General features: G+C 40.0%; 1 long non-coding RNA gene across 3 annotated transcripts; it reads left to right on the top strand.

Annotated features, from left to right (window-relative positions):
• Window positions 1-12,911: 12,911 nt before the first annotated feature.
• Window positions 12,912-17,483, top strand: LOC110739509. 3 transcript variants are annotated; one of them, XR_002514836.1, is made up of 7 exons: window positions 12,913-13,406; window positions 14,589-14,692; window positions 14,801-14,881; window positions 14,986-15,106; window positions 15,417-15,580; window positions 15,758-15,874; window positions 15,994-17,483. It is a non-coding gene; the product is annotated as an uncharacterized LOC110739509 (long non-coding RNA). The 3 variants fall into 3 exon arrangements; XR_002514835.1 differs by having other exon boundaries at window positions 12,912-13,406; window positions 15,417-15,874; XR_002514837.1 differs by lacking the exon at window positions 15,417-15,580 and having other exon boundaries at window positions 12,914-13,406.
• Window positions 17,484-23,925: the final 6,442 nt, after the last annotated feature.

The following is a 23,925-nucleotide window of genomic DNA, read 5'->3' on the forward strand; positions in this document are numbered from 1 at the left end:
CTGGGTAACATCTTTTACTTTATTTGACAACCTCCACAATGCTTTGTAAACTCCATCGAAGTTAACAATGCTTCCTTATCTTCATTTGTAGTGACAATCTTCCACATTCTAGGGAACATCGTCGAAGGTGATCGTGCTTCACCATCTTCAGTTTTGTGGTGACAATCCTCCACACCCTAGGGAACATCGTCGAAGGTAACTGTGCTTCGCCATCTTAATTTTTGTGGTGACAATCTTGCACACCCTAGGGAACATCGTCGAAGGTGACCGTGCTTCACCATCTTCGCCACGACAGTGCTTCGCCGCTGTTGACAATCTCCTCCATGCTTCGGGACATCGTCGAAGACCGCAGTGTATCGTCATCTTCAAAAATCTCGCCATTGCTTTAACGTGACCAATTAATACTAACAACCTCCACACCCAAGGGAAAGCTGTTGAAGACCCCAAATTTTGCCAATGCTTGAAGAGGGGTTAACCCATGCTTAGGTATGCTGAATATGCACTCCTCCAATGCTTCGGTGGAATTGACCAGTGTTTCGGTGCGATGAAGTGTGCTCTGCCAATGCTTCAGCGCGTTTAAGTGTAACGAGTTGATGATTACACTAGGCAAAAAAGGCAAATAGGCACAAGTTCAAACCCCCTCTTTAGCATCGGTTTTGAACCGTTGGGTATTTGAGGGATGCTAAATCTCTAAAGATTTGGCACCGGTTCAAAACCGGTAGCTATTAAGAGCTATGGCACCGGTTAGCTGGTGCTAAATACACTCTTTGGCACTGGTTAACAGGTGCCTAAACCCATGGCGCCTTTTTTATTTTTTTTTATTTTAGCACAATAGGAACCGGTTTGAAGACTGAACCGGTGCCTTTAACTTTGTTTTTTTTTTTTCAGCTATAAATAATAATATTAATTCTAATACTAATAATAATAATGTACATCCTGCATTCATTCTACAATTATTATATAACAATAATAATAATTTTTATTATTATTATAATATTATAATTAATAATAATAATAATAATAATTTGTAAATTAGAATAATAACAATACATAAATATTAATTAATAATCCCAAATGCACTACTATTTACAAACAATACTAATTTAAAAAGTGTCATAATTACAAACAATACTAATCAATAATGTAGTTAACAAGTTCAAATATAAATGATATTTACATGTTAAATTTGATGAAGGACGGCAACATGTCTCGAATTTCATTAAGTTCTTTGCTCCTCAACGGACCTCCCTTTTGTACCTTGCAAAACTTGAAATAAACAAAAAGTATGTTAGAATTAATTACTGTAGGTTATGCATGTAAAAATGCAATTTAAGTGTTTTAGGGTTCATTTTCATCCAAATTGGCCCAAGTAAGGCATGTTTAACTACTAAGATGCCTATGTCCTACATTTCTTGTCAAATGAACTCATTCTTTCTCATAACATGTTATTATTACTTAATTATAGGCGGTTAAGGCTTGAAATCACAAGAAAGGAGCAATTTAAGTGTTTTAGGGTGCATTTTCGTCCAAATTGCCCCAAGTAAGGCCTGTATGACTACTAGGATGCCTATTTCCTACATTTATTGTCAAATAACGTCATTCATTCTCATAACATGTCATTATTACTTAGTTATAGGCGGCTAAGGCATGAAATCACAAGAAAGGAGCAATTTAAGTGTTTTAGGGTTCATTTTCGTCCAAATTGGCCTAAGTAAGGCCTGTTTGACTACTAGGATGCCTATTTCCTACATTTCTTGTCAAATGAACTCATTCTATCTCATAACATGTTATTATTACTTAGTTATAGGCGGCTAAGGCTTGAAATCACAAGAAAGGAGCAATTTAAGTGTTTTAAGGTTCATTTTCGTCCAAATTGGCCCAAGTAAGGCCTGTTTGACTACTAGGATGCCTATTTCCTACATATTTTTGTCAAATGAACTCATTCTTTCTCATAACATGTCATTACTACTTAGTTATAGGCGCCTAGGGGTTGAAATCACATGAAAGTAGCAATTCAAGTGTTTTAGGACGCATTTTCATCCAAAATGGCCTAAGTAAGGCCTATGTGACTACTAGGATGCCTATTTCCTACATTTCTTGTCAAATGAACTCATTCTTTCTCATAACATGTCATTAGTGCCTAGTTATAGGCGCCTAGGGCTTGAAATCACATGAAAGGAGCAATTCAAGTGTTTTAGGGTTCATTTTCATCCAAAATGGCCCAAATAAGGCCTATTTGACTAATAGGATGCCTATTTGCAACATTTCTTGTCAAATGAACTCATTCTTTCTCATAACATGTCATTACTATTTGGTTATAGGTGCCTAGGGCTTGAAATCTCATGAAAGGAGCAATTCAAGTGTTTTAGGGTTCATTTTCATCCATATTGGCCCAAGTAAGGCCTATTGAACTACTACGATGCCTATTTCCTACATTTCTTGTCAAATGAACTCATTCTCTCACATGTTAAGAACAAATAAACTAAGTCAATGGCATACCTCATCAAGCTGTAGTGTGTATGTACAACGACTCACTATGTCAACTATGAATCTCATCACGTATAGGCCACAATCAACTCCGTTATCTTGTTGTGCGCACTAGCATAGGAACAAACATGCATATATAGCAAATTAGTAACTTTTTACGCATTGTTTATTGCGAAAATCACAATATCATGTGGCATTACCATCGGTGATATCCATGTGGGACCTTGAGGAGCTCGATAATTTATCTTCTTCATAACACTATAGAAAATATGGTCTAATTTGATTAGTATAACTAATAAATGAGTTAGGTAATGATAATCAACACTAGGTAGCTTTATTTACATTTGCAATATGGACTTCACGAGGAGCTTTTTTGGATGAGGGCAATCGAGCTGAATCAAAAAGGAAGATTGTGTTACTGGAAACACAAATCACCAGCAGGGTCCAATGCAAACTAAATAAATTCACAATAGACAAACAAATCAATTATTAGCCATGTACAACATATAATCAGGGGAAACAAATGAATTTAACATGATTAGACATACTCCTCATAACATGGGGCCAATATGTACTTGTCTCCCGCACGCACTGATTCCTTGATACTCCATTCAACATAGTACAACACGTCAGGGTGGTTGCCTAAGATTCTAGTAGTGGAGATCTTCTCGGGGCATAACCACCCAACTTGACACGGAGAATTAATGTCCGTAAGTGCTCCTGTAGTGCTCTGCATGCATGATAATAGAATATTAATGGAAATATAAGCGATAATCACCACTAATCTTAATAACATACTTTGAGCGGCATTGAATTACCTCATGAATGTTTGAATGAGGGAAATGTTAAGAATTGATCCACTTAGAAATTCCTTCACATCTTCTTTGCTGAGCCATGCAATTGCATCGTCATCATAGTGGAACAATGCCTTAGGTAGTGCAACTTGAACGGGAGTGTCACTAGGCAACATAGCAACACGGTTGTGTAGATAAGTTAAATCTTTAGCGAGCGATTGAAGGACCGTGTCTGTAAGAAGTGGAGTAGCTTGCATAGCTGAACCTCTCGAAGAGTTCTTCTTCAACGCTTTTTCACTCGCCGGCCGTTGTTCACTTCTCTTCTTTGGCACCAGTAGATCAATGCTTTTAGGCTGCTCCACCCTCCTTCTCTTTGAAGTTTGGCTTTTCTTCAAAATCTGTTAAAGCAAATCACGCAATTGGTTAGAAAATAAATCCATCCAACTCTTGGGAAGACAACCAGGCATAGAGTAAAGAGTGAACCCAAAATCTTACCTCGTTGATCAACCTTACCCAATCACATGGCCATTGCACGAAGCTACCTTTTGCTTCCCAGTGTGTAGTAATCCCATCCTCCTCTACGGGCACTGGTACTCAGATGTAATCGAACCCCGCAACCACAGAATTGATCCCGACCGAGTAATGTTGTGGCCTAAGCGGTCGCGAATGTACCACTGGTCGATTCTGCACTAGCATACGCAACCAACTGCAAAGGTCCACTATTTGATAGCCCCGGTTGTAGAAAAGCACAACGGGTCTCTTCCTGCAGTAATTTTGAAGAAGAAATTAACACTTTCAAAGCAATTATAAACAACGCCCACAACGAAAACAAAATCGAAAACAAAACCGATTTTATGATTATGTTAAGGTATCATTAGGATTTATTTTTAAGTTGTTAATGATGTACTTTTGTTGAGTTTTAAGCATGTAACAGCCTCTAATAAAGAAATCATAGATGCTGTAAAAATAGCCTCTGTGCCGTGTGTTTTTGCTGTACTTTTGCCTTGCTTTTGGGTGAATTTGTTGTGCAATATGCTCACAGCAACACTGCAACAGCTCACAGCAGACACAGCTCACAACAAGAGCTCATCACAGAGACAACAGTAGGCAAAAACAGCTACACAGCAACAGCTCACAGCACAGAAACAATGCATAACACAGCAATAGCTCACAGCACAGAAACAGCAGCAACAAGTCTCACAGCAGGCAGCAACACAGTACACAGCAGGCAGCAACACACCTCAGAAACAGCAACACAATAACAGCAGGCTAAAACAGCAACACAACAACAGCTCACAGTAAAGAAACAGCAGCAACACAGCACAGAAACAGCACAACACAACTCACCTCAGGCACAGCAGGCAGCACAGCTCACAGGCAACACAGAAACAACAGACATAGCTCACATCACAGAAACAGCACCAACACAGCAGATACAGCACAACACAGAACCAGCACAACACAACTCACAGTAAGCACAACAGGCAACACAGAAATAGCAGACACAGCTCACAGCACAGCAACAACAGCAACACAGCATAACACAGTTCACTGCAGGCATAGCAGGCAGCACAGCTCACATGCAACACAGCAGCATGACAGCAGGCAGACGACAGCATCACAATAAGCATGACAACAGGCAGGTAGCAAGCACAGAAACAGCATGACAATGGTCTGTGAAACAAAAACAGACACAACATGACAGAAACAGCAGCATCACAACATGACAGCACAGAAACACGACAAAAATAGCACAGAAACAACATAGAAACTTGACAGAATTAATACCATCACCTCGGACATCTCTTTTCTCGATCAATCGTTATGCAAGTAATACATAAACGAAGAAACACGACAAAAACGAAGAAACGAAGAACATTTACAAAGAACTAAACAAATTACCTATAAATCTGGAAAATCAACCGGTGTTGGATTATGAAGCTCCCTCAAGTCCGCATGTGTAGGAGTACGAACCTACAATGGTAAGTTAAGAATGCCACGTTAGATCTCACATAACTTAGTATGCCAAAACTAATAGATATGAAACTACCTCATCATTGTCTCCATGTATCTCATCATCGTCTCCATGTATCTCATCATCTCCTTGTCCTTGTGGGTGACTACATGAGTCGGTTGGTGTAGTCGAGGGGAAAGGCAAGCCCGGCATGTTTAGTTGCTTCGCTCAAGCATTGAATTCTTCTCGCATCTCGTTGTGCACTTGTTCCTTAATTGATGCCACCGTGGCATCCAAGTCAACCAGTGAGTTCACACTTGCTCGAGATCTTCCTGATTTAGTATATTCTGGATCCATCACCTTTTCCCATCCTAGCAAGGTCCCTCCCGCACCTAATACCCGTCCTGGATGGTAGGGCTTTCCCAAAGCCAAGGTGAAAGGGTCCTTCTCTACTGTTGGGACGAGCTTGCCTTCAACTAGTTCTTCAGTGTACTCAAGCTGTAGAAAAACCAGAAAGGCAACATGAATATAGTTAATGTTTTTGTAAAGTGATATTTATGCTAAAGCTTCATAAAGTTCACTAGTTCATAGTTGCTTACGAGTTTATCTACCATTTCTTTGGTTTTCGGCGCGTTGATGACCCATTTTTCGGTTTTCTTGTCACGCGAATGCAAAGAACAAATTAAATGAAATCGCTAGCACGAGTCACCAACGTACTGGTCGTGGAATCAGAGGCTTCTTTGGAGGACCCTAGAAGCGTAGTGGGGTATACTCCCTCCTTCACCCACGTTTCCCTCCATTCACCAAATGTTTTAGGCCCCATACGATGGGTGTATTGCCTTTGCAATGCATTTTTGGAATTTTTTTCCCTTAGTTCCTACATAATTAGACATGTTAGTATCATTACTTAAAAAAGAGTTAATATATTATACAATTGTCATCAGATTTACTTAAACTTATAATTGCTTCCTTTTTACTTTTTCGAAGAACGAAAGCTTCCCAATCATCCTTCGATACGCTTGGCCATTTTTGCCAGGGGACTTGCTCTTCCTCGATGACTTCATCATTATTTCCACCTCCATTTTTGTTCTTTGGTCTTCTCACCCTTGTCTTTGTGATCCACGTACGAACTAAGAGGGTCTTGAAGCCTCTGAATCTTTCCGCCAGTAAAGATTCAAACACCCTTCGCTTGGAGACATCATTAAGAATGTTAAACACACTCTGCAAGCACAAATAAAAGTGATTATTAGTTTCCCCTTTTAAATAACAATAAAGTGAAGGTATTCATAATTGTGTACAAACAAAACACTTGCCCTTGTATCATTCCAAAATGTGTCAATCAAGCCCGGAGATACTTCCCGCCAACCAAGAGTGATGGGGATTTTGCGCGCACAAATCCCAACGTGAACAACATACGGACGATGCCATTTGCCTGTAGGTTAGCCTGCCTTGTCGTACTCCAGGACCATTGGACCGACAGGTTTCTTGAAACTTGTCGTCGGACCCCTCAAATTTTTTCTTCGCTGCTGCCTTCACCCTCCTTCCACGTTGTTCTTGTCTTTGAGTGTGTGACATATGATTCTGACCAAACGTCTCAGAAATTGCATTTTTGATAGGAGGCGCTTGTTCAGCTGCAATTTCAAACTCATCAAGCATACGCTCCAAATCATCTTGAGCCTTTCTCTTCTGCCTCACCCAAATCAGGCTCCTTGTTCACATCATACTTCTCTTCCCCATCATAAGAGAAATCATGATCATCATCCTCTACATCCTCGACTTCAATACGGTACTGATCGTCCACCATGAGATGGAAAACGTGTCAGTACAAACATAACACGTTATTAGGTGTGATATAAATAAATTTGTATGGTAATAATGTTATAATCAAATCCAAATTGTTGCATTATAATACAGATCAACATAGAAAATGGGCAAGTGTAGGTCATTCTTTTTTCGGTATTCCAAATGTTTTAAAAGTTACTTCATTCATATAAAAGAAAATAATAAAAATGGGCAAGTAAGTTAACAATTTCATTCATTTTCACCTAACCTGTGATTTAATAATACTTTCTACGCCTACAATTTCAAACTAACAAAAAATAGTACCTCAATCAAATATTCCTTCGTTGTGGTCTGATCGCATGTAATTGGCTTGGTCGTCTATCTCATTTGGTATAACAGGTCTAGGAACAGTGAAAGGTGCCGAGTCATCAAACGCATCATACACTTCCTCATCAGTGCATCAGTGCCCTTTCATCTTTCGATGGAAATTCATCACGCAAACTAGCCATGTGCTCGTCTAAATAAGGGTGAACATCAGCAACATGGTGCAACACATGTAGGTGTGCTTGTAAGAACTTATCTCGATCAGGTGACATTCGTTTTGACCCGATTGTGCCATGACCATCAAGTCTCCCTTCATGTCGAGAAGTAGGAATACCAATAGGTTCAGCAATGGCTATATAGTCGGCCACAAAATTACCAATCTCCTCAACCACGATCCCTTGAATCATACTTCCTTCAGGGTGAGCCCGATTCCTTACCTTATTTTGCTATGTTCCCATGTGTCTTTCAAAAGGATAACACCACCTCATGAACACTAGACCGCACAATTTAATATCACGCACTAAATGAAGAATCAAATGCACCATTATGGCAAAAAATGAGGGTGGGAAGTACATCTCAAATTTGCACAAAGTCACAACCACATCCACCTGTAAAGCATCAAGTGTACAAGGATAAAGCACTTTGCTGCATATTGTATTGAAAAACGAACAGAGGCTTGTAATAGCTTCCGTCACGTGCTTTGGTAAAATACCACGTATTGCAATTGGTAGGAATACTTGCATCAGAACATGACAATCGTGGGATTTCATACTTGTCAGCTTCAATTCTCCGTTCAAGGATACAAATCTTTTCATGTTAGATGCGTACCCTGATGGAACCTTAATGCCGTACAGACATGCACAAAACATCCGTTTTTCTACCCTTGACAATGTGTAACAAGCCGGAGGTAAATAAGCCTTGTCATCCTTGGCTTTTCCAGCATATTTCTTCTTCAACGCATCCGTAGCCTTTCCCTTTTCCTTGCTTTTCCCCTTTACTTTTTTTGAACTCGTTTCATTTTCCGTTTCCTGTTCCTTTCCCTTTCTAACCTTTTTCTGAGCCCACAATTCTGGACGAACCCCCATCTTTTCCAATTCTAACCGTGCACCCTTTCCGTCCTTTGTTTTTCCTTGAATATTCATTAGCGTTCCCACGAGAGCATCACACACATTCTTCTCTATATGCATTACATCAAGACAGTGCTTAACATCATGTTCTTTCTAGTACGAAAGCTTCCAAAAGATTGATTCTTTTTTAAAAAGAGCAATTGAGTCCACAAATTTTTTTGTTTTCCCAAATAATGTTCGTATACCCTTAACTCAAGCATAAACCTCCTCACCAATCAATGGCCTAGGCGCAGTCCCCTCTTCCGCTTTCCCATCGAAAGCCTTTTTCTGCCTGCAGTATGGGTGATCGCGCCTGAGCATCCTTCGAGTACGCACGTACATCTCTTTGTGACAATTATCAAGGTGTATGCTTGGGGTGTCATCAATACAAATGGGGCATGCTTTTTTTCCTTTTTTCTTGTAACTAGACAAGTTGCCATATGCAGGAAAATCAGTAACGGTCCACATAAGAGTTGCACGCAATGTGAACTTCTCATTCTTATGAGCATCAAAAACGGAAACCCCTTCGTCCCACATCGTTCTCAAATCGTCAACAAGTGGCGCAAGATAAGAATCTATGTCGTTTCCAGGTTGCCTTGGCCCCGTCATCAAAAGTGAAAGCATTACGTATTTCCGTTTCATGCACAACCAAGGAGGCAAATTGTAGATCACTAAAAGTACTGGCCATGTGCTGTGTTGGGTACTAAGAGTGCCAAAAGTCATCCCCAAATTCCCCAAACTTCATATCAATGTTCTTCAGTTGCGGGGAGTCGGCTGGATGATTCAGCATTCTGTTTTTCTTTCTTCCCTCTGCATGCCACCTCAAGTTTTTAGCGTCTTTTGGTGTTGAGAATAGACGCTTAAACCTTGGAATAATGGGAAGATACCACAACACCTTGGTACGAGGTCCCTTCGTACCAACATTGCAACTCATGCGGCTTGTAGCGCGACTTCTTGCATCGTGGACACTCCTTCAATTGTTCATATTCATTTCGATAAAGAATACAATCATTAGGACATGCATGTATCTTCTTATACTCCAAACCAAATAGACACATGAGCTTCTTTGCGTAATAGTAAGACTTAGGAATTTAATTCCCGTCGGGCAACATCTCACTTAACGCGGTCAACAAAGAAGTAAAACTATTGTCCGTCCACCCATGCTTCGACTTAATGTTAAAAAGTGTTAGCACGACTGATAGTTTGGAGTATTTTTTGCACCCAGGATACAAAGGCTTTTTAGAAGCCTCCGATAAGACTCAAACACGTCACCTTCAACTCCACACATCATCTCATCCACCCCTTCGTCCTCGACCTCATCCACCTGATCATCCTCAAATCCATCCTCATCGCCATTATCAATAATGTGTTCATCATTCATGTATTCCTCGTCCACACGAATGTCATTGCTTCTATCATCATGCACATCATTCCCATCAACATCCCCACTGTACTCTCCTTCTTCACCGTGCCAAATCCACACATGGTATTTAAGCCTTAACCCACGACAAACTGCATGATCTCTAATGATATCAACACTATTGACCACCTTCACATTATTACAATCAACACAAGGGCAATAGAGCCAATCGACACCCATTCTGCGCTAATAAGATGAAGCCCTCTCGCAAAACTCTTGAACCCCATCAAAGAATTCCAATGTATCACATCTACCATACATCCAGCCACGATCCTTCTCCATTAAGTAAATTGTCTCTAAACATGGCAACATATTACGAATAATGTATAATTGCTACATCTATTATATATGTAAATCAAATTCAAACACACACCATGCATATAACATTCATATAGATACATAAATGCATATATGCTTCCAAAGGTTCCTTATCACTCCAACCTAACCCATCCTTGAACGTGTAATCTCACTAGTGAATGTATGTCGACTTTCCAATTTTAAGGAAAATTCGGCAGCATTTCCCCCCAGTTCTCCAAGTACACGATGTAGGTAATAACTTACCCACATATTTACCCAGAGAACATGGTGAGGAAATGGTAAGCCAAGATGTTCCTTAAAATCGAAAAAAAAGACATACATTCACTACCTAAATGAGAGTAAACGTTCAAGAACAGTCCCAACCGGGGACTATTCAAGACTTTCTCCAAATGTGAAAGCCTTGAACGGGTATCTAGGCATATGATGATGCAAGCATTTCATATATTGTTGTATTTATTTGTCATTAAATAATACACAAGTCGTAATAGCATGAAAAAACTTTTATTATAACAATAAAGAGAAAGAAATATAGCTTATTAGTAAAGTGTATAATTCATACCAATATAGCAAGTACAATGGATGTATTGTTTCTAACTTCTCACTTGAGCTAAATGTGTAGTCTTCAAGCTTATAAACTTGTGCTTCAATTCACAAAAGAACCTATAAAAATTTAAAACAAAAAACAAAAACAAAAAACAAAAGTCTGGGGTTATGCATTGATCTTAATAAAACTCACCATACAAGAGAGAATTTATACAAAATTGGTATTCCAACACTTATAAATACGAAAAATTAGCATGAGAATCACCTAAGCTATAGTCTTGGTCTCGAGCAAGTGGCAGTAACTACGCCATGCATACCTAAAAGCCTCTGTAGAAGCCAGCAACTTACATTAGCAGAATTCAACAACGCTGCTCTTGAACCAATTCATAACGAAAAAGAGCAGATGCAAATTACACTACAAAGCAGTCTTGAAAAGATGCAAATTACACTACAAACCCTATATCACCATAACCCTGAAATTACTAAAAACAACAGAAAATCAACGAAAAACCCTAAATTGCGAATGAAAATCAATGAATTCGCACAACCACAAGAAATACCTTACCTCGAAGCTTGTTCAATGGAAGTGAGAAAGCTCAAAATCGGTCTCAATCGAGAATATAGACCACGTTCAATGGCGTGAGTTCAACGGAGCCCAGGCTTGGTTCAATGTAAGTCCTGCTTCAATGGAGTGAGAATGCGCGTAAACCACTTCAATGGAGAGAGAGACCTGCTTCAATGGAGTGCATGCTTAAGGAGATGCGAAAACGAAGAGGGAAAGCAAGGGGAAGAGAAGGGATGAGGGAAACGAAGAGGGAAAGCAAGAGATGCGAAAACCAGAGGGAAAACGCGAAGGAGTGGGATGAGCAGGAGATGCGACAATGGGAGGGAAAACGAGATGGAGAGGGATGCAAAAATGCCAGCTGCTTCAATGGAGTGCAAGAGCAAAACAAAAAAGAGGGAAAGTAGGGGCAAAAGAAAGAAGAAGAAATTAAGCTAGCATCATATTAACCCGGCTTTTTTTTAAACAGTTGGCACTGGTTTTGTTTAGAAACAGTGCCAAATCCCTTCTCTGCTTTTTTTTTTTTTTTTTTTTTTTTTTTTTTTTTTTTTTGTAATTGGCACCGGTTTGTAAGAGGAACCGGTGCCAAAATTATTCTAGCTTCACCCGCCCATTTCCTTTGCCACGGTTTTCAAGAATCGGTGCCAAAGGTGCGTTGCCTAATTCATTTTTTCTACTAGTGTTAGGCGATTGTGCTTTGTAATGTGCCAATGTTTAGGCCCTTAAGTCATTGAAATGATCGTCATCAGGTCGATCATCAACCAAACTTGTAATCGGGCCGACTACTAATCAAATCAATTGCATAGAGGCTAAATGGCGCAACAAGGAGCCCAAACATTAAATGTAGTCAAATTAATCCATTTATGGGACCCATAGAGTCTGACGCTGGCTGTAGCAAGCGCATCGCGCAACTTCAGGCTTCATCGCGCTGCGATGGTAGTATCGCATTGCGATATTTTCATCATGCGACGATATTTTCACATTTTACAGATTTAAAGACCTTCTTCTTCCTTTTTTCAGGGCTGCTCGTATTTTATTTGTTTTTGTTGAAAACTCCAAAGTCTTCGTTCTTGGTCGTTTCTCAACCAAATCGCTTCAAACTTGTTGCACATCGACGCTCTTCCATCCTAGTTTGCTGATTTAGACATGGTACTCCGGTGCTTTGTCCATATGAGTCCCAGGGCACTTTTGTAGCTAGGGTGTCGCCTCATTTTGCTGGTAGGACATATGAGGTTGGCTCATTGTCGCAGCAGCAACAACCTGCTTCTTTTGCTGGCGAAGGTACTCAGTGGGCTAGTCCTACCATTACCATTCCGACAACTAGCGGTGCTGATGCTGGTCAAGGGTCGGCCCCGCGGAGTGCAGAGTTTTATGATACATTTGACGTTCCTCGTCCTCCGATACCGTAGTTGTTCCTGTGTTTATTGACTATGTAGGACTTTGCATATGTTTATCTTGAGGTTCACCCAAAGCTTGGTGTTACTCAACTCATTGTGTGACTAAGTGTGTTTAAATCAACCCTTCTCAATGCGTTTTGATACGTGTGTAGATAGAACTCAATATGGTACGACTCAATGTGTCTACTCACACTAGTAGAAAAAATTAAAAAGGCACCCCCCTTTTCGCACAGGTTCTTAAAAACCGGTGGGAAAAAAAATGGGCGGGATTTGGATAATTACTTTTCGCACCGATTCTTTATAAACCGGTGCCAAATCTTGATTTTCGCACCGGTTTGAACCGATTCTAAATGTTTTTATTAAAAAAAAAAAAAAGAGGGAAAGAGGGATTTCGCACCGGTTCAGCCCAAATCGGTGGGAAAAATTCATTTACAACCGGTTCGAACCGGGGCTGTAAATTAAACAAAAAAAAACACTTAATCGTGAAATTCGATCTTCTTCTTCCTTCAATTCAGTTTTCGTTCCCCTTCTAGCTTTTCCACATTCAATTCGCACCCCCCTCGTTGTCGCCTACCTTCCCCATAGTTGTACGACCTCCATCGAACCACATTCTGGGCTTTCTCACCTCCATTGCCGCAACTCATCTCTTTCTCTCCATAGCTCTCCTCCATTGAAGTGCATTCTGCTGAGCTTTCCAACTCCATTGTAGCAGCTTCGAGGTAAGATTTATTTCGTGGTCTTCCTAATCTATTGAATTCGTTCGCAATCTAGGGTTAGTCGTTGATTTAGGGTCTTCTGTTCTTTGTGGTTTGCTGTTGTGACTTTAATTTCGAGTTGTGCATTCAACAATAGTAAATTGTTTTAGGGTTTTGATTGTTGCTGTTGTTTATGAACTTGATGGTTCTCGTTTGGGCATTTGTTTATGAACTTGATGGTTCTCCATTGCTGGGTTCCTCAACTTTCTGATTTGGCGCTCAGCATATCTAACGCGTGTACTTAGCAAGAGAAACAGATTCTATGTTGCTGTAAGTTGGGCAACCACTCTAGTTTTTGGAAGGGATATTTCAAAGATCGGAAACCAAAGATATTAGCTTCAAATATTGTTGTTGTTGTCCCTATTGCATTGAGGTCCTTTTACTTATAGTTTGTGCTAAAACTTTGGACGTTATTTTATTTGTTGTAACCAAATTTTGCGAAACTGTATACTTCTATATATGATACTCATATTATGATAGAATTACAGTATTAATCAAATAGATCAAGGTCTTTTGAACTAATTAAGTGCGAAATACAAAAACTGATTAGTACTCCGATTTATGTAGTTTCTCAATCTTATTTTGTTTACTCCAATTGTTATTTTGTTATGGAGTATTGCAGTAGTAATCTATGTTGTGTATCTTGCATTTGTAGTCATAAATTTTCTGATGTATATATGATTGTTTAGGTTTAGAGATTGGACACCTTTCACCTAGTGTATCTTATGATTTTGCTGCCATAAGGTGACAGTATATGGCATCTAAATGAGAATGTGTTGATCTTGGTAAAATTGCAAGAAATGAGATGCAATTGTGCAAAGTTGTTGTGGTATAATATTGGATAAAATTGCAATTGTGTAAGCTGTTGTGGTGTAATGAGCTGCTTGATTTATGTTGGTCATTACTCGTATAATATTGGATAAAATTGCAAGAAAAGGGATGCAATTGTGCAAAGCTGTTATGGTGTAACACGTGGCATAGGCTGGCAGCATCTCATTTAGATTTAAAATAAAGCATAAGAAATTGACCATATAGAGGTTTCCCACGCTTTACTGTGGTAGACTCAGGATACATGCCATCTTAAATAAATGATATTGTGATATTGTCTGCTCAGTGGCTAATTTACATGTAATTTTCTCCTTGTAGTTGATATTATATCAATTATTGAATTTGACAAGACTATGGACCACCTTGCTACTGGAGATCGTGGGGGCCAGGTTGTTTTGTTAGAGAGAACTGACAGAAAGGGTGTAAGTGCAATCATGCTTGTTTAATTCACAAAGTAACTTTCTTTGATTCTAATATAATTACATGTTGAGGCCTATAACCTATATATAATGTGATCATATGATATGTAGCCTGGTGGACCTAGAAGAGATCTTGTTAGTAGGCATCTTGAGTTTCGCTATCAGACTGAGTTTTTGAGCCATGAACCAGAGGTAGGTATCTTCATTGAATCGGCTGTCATAGTTGATGTTTGTTTCTCTTCCTTTTTGTCCTTAATTTTGCAGGAAAAGCTCACATATTTACCTTTTGGTTTCAGTTTGAGTACCTAAAGAGTTTAGAGATTGAAGAGAAAAATAAATAAGATCAGATGGTGTGAGATGGCTAATGGCGCACTATTTCTTCTTTCCACTAATGACAAAACCATCAAATTCTAGAAGGTGAGGAAACTCTTGCTTGCTATATGTCTTTGCAGTTTACTATAGTATTTGTCTATCACCAGATAACTATCGAATATAGGCACTTTCTGTGGATGAAGATATTAGCTGTATTACTCTTCTTGTCTGACTTTTTTGTATCTCCCATATGGTAGTTTTGGATAGGTATAATTTTTTGTCTCGTGTCCATGTGAAATTTACCTGATGTAAGAATCATTATGATGTTGAAAAAAGTGTAGCAATCTGAGATTATATGTGGTTGTTGATTTACTGTGGGGAAACTTATTAGAGAATGAAATCATGGATTTTGTAGCAAAATAGGTGAGCTGAAAGGCCAGAGAGCATGAAACAGTATGTGTGCCCGAGTCAGCTTGTTCACACTTATAAAGATGTATTAGCTCGTTCTGTTGGCTCTATCATCCAAGAATTTGAATTACAGCAAATGTTAAGTACGTGTGCCCGAGTCCAACCCGTGAGGTCTGTAGCTATCTTCACTCATATATAACACCACACATCACAAAGTACATGTAAACACATTCTTTACTTGAACCAACAAGGCAGACAGAGACTGTAAAAGCTGAGGTGATTACTTTTGTCAACTCAAGGGATTGCTTCTTGACACCAATGTGCTTTATTTCTCTTTTCTATTTCTAGGACTAGGATGCACCGCAAGAATGGCCAATTTCCCTCTTTGAGAGAAGGTTCAGCATCTTTCAATTTTGAAGCTAAAAAGAACTTAGTGGTTGGTAGAAGCCTGGGACCAGAAACTGTGTGAGTCCTTGTTAATTTAATCCCCGCTCCTCCCATATGCACAATGTGCTGAAGGATAGTAATTAATTTATCTCCGAATTTCTACTTATTCCCTTTCTAATTTTCTTTATAATTTCCAGTTCAAACAAGTGTCACCACTGTGGTATTAGTGAAAATGATACACCAGTAATGTGATGCGGACCAGCTGGTCCAAGAACCTTGTGCAATGCTTGCGGACTGATGTGGGCCAACAAGATGTGAATTCATAATATTGTATTTAAAATGTTTTAGAGTTGAGATTCTTGAGAGAGATAAATTGTTATAATATCAACATATATGCATTGAGCTTTGCGTAATTAAAATAATGTGCTGTAGGATAGAGGAAACCATTTGTGCAGGATTCTGTCTGTGTAAAATGGTCTATGTAATCTAAGTTTCTGATACTAAGGAGCGATTATGTTGCTAGAGAAGAAATTATTAGCCTGATTTGATAATTGAAACAAATTTGGTTGATAATTGAACTATGAAATTGGACCTATTCTCCCATTACTACTACTGTTTAATTGGAAATATGAATTTGGACCTCTTCTCCCAACAATGAACAATGATGCAGTTAGAATTAGATTCATCTCAATAAATTAATCCAAAAGAAAATCATTTTATGGTTTATATGCTATATTTATAGGTAGTGTGATAAATAATAATGATCAAAGTTAGCAAGGTTTGATCTTTGATGACTGAATATTATTTTGAGATGGGATGAGTGATACTTGAAAACAACCATCAGTTTGGTAAGAAAAGATTTGCAATATAATTCATGGTTGTTTGCATATATCTATCTTTTATGATGTATTCTTGACAAACAGACATTGGATTTTATCAAAGTCTTTATTTTTATCAATTAAGAGATGTCTTCAGGATTCAGGACAGGGTAATCAAAATTTTATGATCTATTCTTGACTTGTGCTGACCATATATGTCAACTTAGGCCATTAAAAAAAGATAGGAGGAAGTACTTCGCATTACGTATCCTGTTATAAGTTAATCAACTTTGTAATGCACATAATGGCCAGAGTCTGAGAAGTGAGAACCACTAGTGTTACAAATGCTCTTGAGTGATCTTTGCTGACTACATAGTAAATTGTTATTCTAGTCTGTTGGTGCCTTGCATTTGATGGATTATTCTTTCTGGCATTGAGTTTTTTTCCCATAAGTGATCCCTAGAAATTGCAAAGTGCCATTAGCACAGCACCACAGCAGCCGCAGCAGAACCCAGCAAAAACAGGCAGCCTGACCCAGAGCACCCAAACCAGCAAGCAACACAGCACTACAGCAGAGCAGCAAACACCCTGCACAGCCTGTTATGACACAACCACAGAAGCAAACAGATGTCCAGCCAGCCTGAACAGGATAAAGGCACAGCAGTGCAGCATAACAGAAATAGTCGCACAACAAACAGCGGAGCAGCCTGTCAACCTGAACACACAACAACACAGTAGCCAGCAGAGCAGCCACCAACACAAGACCAGGACAGCTCCTGCTAGAACTCATACAGTATGTTGTTTTTGAAGAAAATATATATGTTAGTGTTTATATGTCCATTTTTTTATGTATATGTTAGTGTTTATATGTCCATTTTTTTTAGTTTTTTAAAGTGTAATATTACAAGTTATTGAAGAAAATATATGTGTTTTATGTATATTATAATTATATATAAGTATTTGGTACAAATTAAGTGAAAAAATGCAAAAAAAAATATTTATTTTTTTTATTTTTTTGGGTCACTTTAGGCACTGGTTTTGTAAAAGAACCGGTGCTAAAAAGAATTTTAAATTTTTTTTGGAGACTTTTGGAACCGGTTCAAAATAAAAACCGGTGCGAAAAGTTCGGTTTTTGGCACCGATTTTCCCCAAGAACCGGTGCGAAAAGTCATTTTTTCCACCGGTTTTGAACCGGTACAAAATCTATGGGGTTTTAGCACCCCTCAAATCTAGCCCGGATCAAAATCGGTGCGAAATGGGGGGTTTGAACCGGTGGGGAACTAATATTTTCAGCTAGTGTCAACTCGATGTGATTGTTGGGTTTCGTAGCGTCCAACACTACGCGGAAGAGAAACCCGCCCAAGACCCGCCCACTAATTAAAGCAACTAAACATGCAATCACATAATTAACAACATAAGAGAGAAAGAGATAAAATATTCTTACCCTTGACGCGTGCTTCGCTCGATTCACGAGCTCTTACTTCAAAGCTCGAGCCACGCAAGTGCGACGGCCTGCTACGGCTCGCACCCTTGACCCGACCCGAACGGTCTTAATCCTAAAGGTTAGTCGAGACTTGACCAAATAAAACTAGAGTATTACGAACTTAAAGGTTTTCTCACTAATGATGAAATGCCTTATTGAGTTCATCTCAAGTGATTTTTCCCAAACCCAAAACTTGGGTATTTATAAGGAAGGGAGACTTGATCTCCTTTCTCCCATCAATGTGGGAGATTTGCATTTTCCTCTATTTTATTTTAATCAAAACAAAATAAAAATGCAAGACAATTAACAAGCTCCAAGTGTCACATGGAGGGAGAGAGTAAGTGAGGACCATTCTAGGGGGGGACCAAATCCCCTTGCTCACCAAGCAATCCCTCAATTTTGGTCCCCACACAAAACCCGCACACCACCTTGCCACTTGGGTGGCTGGCAGCCTATCTTGCCTGCCAAGGCTTCCAGCTGCCGCCTAGCACCAAGGCTAGGTAGCTCAGCCAGCCAGCACGCAGCATACGCGCAGCCAGCCAGCTGACACGCATGCGATGCTGCTGGTGCTTGGTGCATGTTGTTGTGCGAGTGGCGTGGTGCTTAGTACTGCTGCGCTAGCATGCACGCAAAGCCCAGCATGCCTAGCATGCTATTGCGATGCTCTTGCAAGTGAGAGCGCTGCTGTTATGCGATGCCCAGCATGCACAACCTATAACACTAGCACGCATAGCGAGTTGCTGTAATAGTGCTATGTGATTCATGCTTGCGGTTTGGTGTGTGGCCTAGCACACTAGCATGCCCTAGCTGCTAGCATGCTTGCGGCCTAGTGCACTAGCCTTGCTAGCATGCTTGGCCTACCACGTAATGCATGCTAGGCTTACGGTATGCCTAGTAAAGCGCATGGCATCTTAAGCTAGCCTAGCACTCGCTTTGCTAGGTAAGTGTGAGGCTACAGCTTAACTCTAACTTGTCGCTTGCTTGATTTCTCGTCTCGTTGAATTTTAAACTCGACTCGACTTGCGACGCTCGGTTTTGACACTCTAAGCTCGACATCCGACATCTTTGTTCATAATACTCTAATGATTCATCTAATCCTTCAGAATGATTCTGTAGGGTTTCGTAGTGACCCTCACTACACGGAAAGAAATCCCCCAAGACCCGCCCCGATAACTAAAGTAATTAAAGCATGCAAATATAATTAATACATAATTAAAAGAAGGGATAAAGAATTATACCCTAGACGCGAGCTTCGCTCACTAAAACAGCTCCTACTTCATCCCCGTAAACGCAAGGCCTCCGACGGTTCGTACCATCGAACCCGACACGATCGTTCTAAGTCCCGAAGGTTAGTCGGGACCCGAACAAAATATAAACTTTGGAGTTTTACGAACTTAAGGTATTCTCAACAATGGAGATGCCTTTATAGCTCCACTCAAGTGTGTTCTTTCCCAAATGCCAAAGCCTTGGTATTTATAGCTCCACGCACATACACTAGGCGATGCTTGGCATGGTGCTGCTGTGCGAGGCTGCCAGCACATTGCACGCTGCGATGCCATGCATGCACACGCACACACGCATAGGCCTAGACATGCGATAGTGCTGTGTTGTGTGCTGGGATGATGCGACAACCCTAGGCATACACACACGAACACACACGCAAGTGCCTAGCACTGCGATGGTGCTGTGCTTGTGCGATGGCTGCGATAGTGATGCTATGCCATGCAAAGGCTGCGATGGCATCTAGGCACCCAAGAATACATGATGCGGTGGTGCTGTTCCATGTGAAGGCACTCACACACGCGAGCATGCTGCTGCGATGGGTGGCCTTGTGCGCCTAGCACACACATGGTTAGACCAATGTGATGCTACGGCTATGCTCGTACTTATTGCCTGTGATTTTGCGACGCTTGGTCTCGACGCCCTAGGCTCGATATCTGACGTCTGTGTTCGTAAAACTCTGACGAATCATTGAATCCTTCGGATTAATTCGTCGTCTCGGATCGGTTGTCCGATTGGATTCGACCTGAAGGGTACAGTTAAGATTAAGCTGTTATATTAATTATACCTTAATATTACTGATTGGAAGCGGCCTCCACCTAGGAATTCCGATCACTTGACCTTACTGAAGAATTAGCTCTGTAATAATTCATAACCCTCTATCAGAATAATACACTTGTTGGAAGTACACCATTCCTTTCAATCTCCCACTTGTCCTTTCGGACAAGTGTGCATACAGTGCATAGCCCAATTCCTATGTCACTTAATGTCTCTTCGTGAACTATAAGGTAAGATTCATCGTCATCCTTATTACATTCATAAGTGTTTCTCGATCTCCGAGTTCGGCTGTTAATAAGCAGATGATTTCTAAAATCCATATGACCACGACCATGCATTTTCACAGTCTCACTCTTCGAGCGGCCTTGTAAACAACAAAGACACGTTCCCTATTGTTAATAGGAGGACATTCCCAGTCTTGTACTGTAAGTTTCTCTTACTAAGAGGATCTAATATCCCGAGTGTTCCCATTATGACCCCTAGTTACGCCAGACGTTAGGCAACATCATAGAGACTAGTACTCAAACAAGAAAACTTCACAATACTTATGGTCGAGGAAATAAGTTCAGATAGCTATAATGAGAAATGTACTTATGACGTTTTCAATCTCTTAAAGTACTCTCATAGGTTGATCCGGTGCAGTTCCAAACTAGCACCTGTGCAAATAATTTATGACTACTATGTCCTTGCAGCACAAGAAACGCTGCTGTAAATCGTACTACACACTAATCTCTGGTGGTCATCAATCATCCATAAATTAGATGACCTTGATTGGGGATAATTTTCGATTTAAATATTCAATGTTCACTTAACAGGTGTTTCTTTATCCAAGACATGGTCTTGATACCTTGTTTGAATATATCCCAAAATCGAATGGACTTATTATTTAATTCTAAACCACAATTAAATAGCAATGGAGTGAATATAAAATATAAAATTCATTACTCCATAAATGAATGGTTTCAATACAGTGTCTTACATTAAAACGACCAGTTTAATTAAAACACATGTACAGGGAATTTCAAAGCCAATCTCCAACGTGCTTGATTCCCATTGCCTTAATGTGCTTGTTGTGTTTCACTTGAGGCAGAGGTTGAGTCAAAGGATCGGCCACATTATCATCCGTTTCGATCATACAAATTCTGATTTCAGCTTCGGATTTCCATTCCCTTATCATGTGAAATCGCCTTTGGACATGTTTGACCTTCTGGTGCTCTCTTGGCTCTCTAGCCTGAGCGATAGCTCCATTGTTGTCACAGTAGAGATCTATCGGACCCTTGATGGAGGGTACAACACCAAGTTCACTGATGAACTTGCGAATCAAAATAGCCTCCTTAGCGGCTTCTGAAGCTGCCAAGTATTCGACTTCAGTTGTAGAATCTGCAGTGGTGCTTTTCTTGGCACTCTTCCAACTAAACACTCCCCCATTTAGGCAAAATATGTACCCTGACTATGACTTGATCCTCAACCCTTATGGGCGGAGATTGTTGATCCCTCAAAGAAGTTCGCTACAAGGTCAAGGAAACAGGCTTGCGTGAGCGTATTATGGGAGACCGTCAAGCACATCCGGCAAGGATCAAGGGAGATCTCGTTGTTGCATAGCTCAGGTCAGAGCAAGGTGCCATCGGAAAGTCGTCTCTGTCGGTCTGGAAGCTAGCGTCGGTGTAACCTTCAACAACCAGGTCTCTGTGGCCACCATAAACTAGAATTTATCCTTGTTCCTTTTCAGGTACTTCAGGATATTCTTGGCTGCAGTCCAATGCGCCTCTCCTGGGTTTGATTAGTATCGGCTCGTAACGCTTAAGGCATACGATACATCTTGCCTGGTACATATCATGGCATACATGATCGACCCAATTAGAGAAGCATATGGAATCTGATCCATTCTCTCTCGCTCAACAGGTGTCTGTGGACACTGTATCTTGCTGAGAGTCACGCCATGGGACATGGTTAGATGCCCTCTTTTGGCATTCTCCATATTGAATTGTGCCAGTACTTTATCAATGTAAGTACTCTGGCTCAATCCAATCATCCTCTTAGATCTATCCCTATAGATCTTGATGCCCAATATGTACTGTGCCTCTCCAAAGTCCTTCACTGAAAAGCACTTTCCCAACCAGCCCTTTACGGACTCTAGAAATTTTGTGTTATTTCTAATGAGCAGTATGTCATCGACATATAGGACTAGGAATGTGATGTCACTCCCACTGACCTTCTTGTAGACACAAGACTCATCTAGATTCTTGATAAAACCAAACTTGTTGATGGCTTCATCAAATCGCAGATTCCAACTTATGCTTGCCTGCTTCAGTCCATAAATGGACTTCTTAAGCTTGCATAGCTTTCCATCATTGCTTGGATCAACAAAACCTTCTGGTTGTGTCATATACACAGTTTCTTCCAAAATCCCATTTAGGAAGGCGGTTTTGACATCCATCTGCCATATTTCATAATCATAATATGCAGCAATCGCTAGGATAATCCGGACAGATTTTAGCATTGTAATCGGTAAAAAGGTTTCATCATAGTCAATCCCGTTGATTTGTCTATAACCTTTTGCCACCAGTCTAGCTTTGTATATTGATACATTTCCATCTTTGTCTTTCTTCAGTTTGAATATCCATTTGCAATCAATTGGTGTGTAACCCTCGGGCAAATTCACCAAGTCCCAGACTTGATTTTCAGACATGGAGTCCATCTCGGATTTAATGGCTTCTTGCCATTTAGCAGAGTTGGGGCTCGTCATAGCTTGTTTGTATGTCGCTGGCTCATCTCCATCCATAACTAGGATGTCGTGATCATCGGTTAAGACAATACCAAGGTATCTGTCTGGTTGAGATCTTGGCCGTTGCGACCTAGGAAGGGTAATGGGTTGAGCATTTACATTGTCTTTTTGATTCTGACCAATCTTCTCAGTTGCTTCCAAAGCAATTAGATTGTCAGTTTTATCAGGTTGACATTGTTTCTCGTCCTCTCGAACTTCGTCGAGTTTGATTTTCCTCTTACTTGTCATTTTAGAAAGGTGTTCCTTCTCCAAAAAGACACCATCACGAGCAACATATACTTTGTTCTCGGATTTATTGTAGAAGTAATACCCTTTGGTTTCTTTTAGGTATCCCACAAAGAAACACTTGTCTGATTTGGGGTGAAGTTTGTCCGAAATTAATCGCTTGACATATGCTTCGCATCCCCAAATCTTGAGAAAAGACAACCTAGGAGGTTTCTTAGTCCATAATTCATATGAAGTCTTTTCAACAGCTTTTGACGGAGCTCGGTTCAGTGTTAGTTCCGCGGTTTGTAGAGCATGTCCCCAGAAAGAGATAGGAAGTTCACTAAGACCTATCATTGATCAAACCATGTCTAATAAGGTTCGATTCCTCTGTTCCATTGAGGAGTTCCGTGAGGTGTCAGCTCTGAAAGAATACCATTTTCTTTAAAGTGATCGTCGAATTCATGGCTCAAATATTCGCCACCTTGATCCGATCGAAGTGCTTTAATTTTCTTGCGAAGTTGATTCTCAACATCTTTATGAAATTCTTTGAATTTCTCAAAAGATTCAGATTTATTCGACAATAGGTAGATATAGCCATATCTACTATCGTTGTCAATGAAAGTGAATTCTTAGAAATCTTAGTTAGCGGTATCAACTCTTGTCTAATCATATGTAAAAAGATGCAATTTCCATTGAACATATATTTGCAAGACAATTTTGAAACAACTATTGTCAAAGTCTTACATTCAAAATAACTAGGTGTCCAACACAATAGATC

Source organism: Chenopodium quinoa, unplaced genomic scaffold (assembly GCF_001683475.1).
Source record: "Chenopodium quinoa cultivar QQ74 unplaced genomic scaffold, ASM168347v1, whole genome shotgun sequence".
Classification (NCBI taxonomy): Eukaryota; Viridiplantae; Streptophyta; class Magnoliopsida; order Caryophyllales; family Amaranthaceae; genus Chenopodium; species Chenopodium quinoa.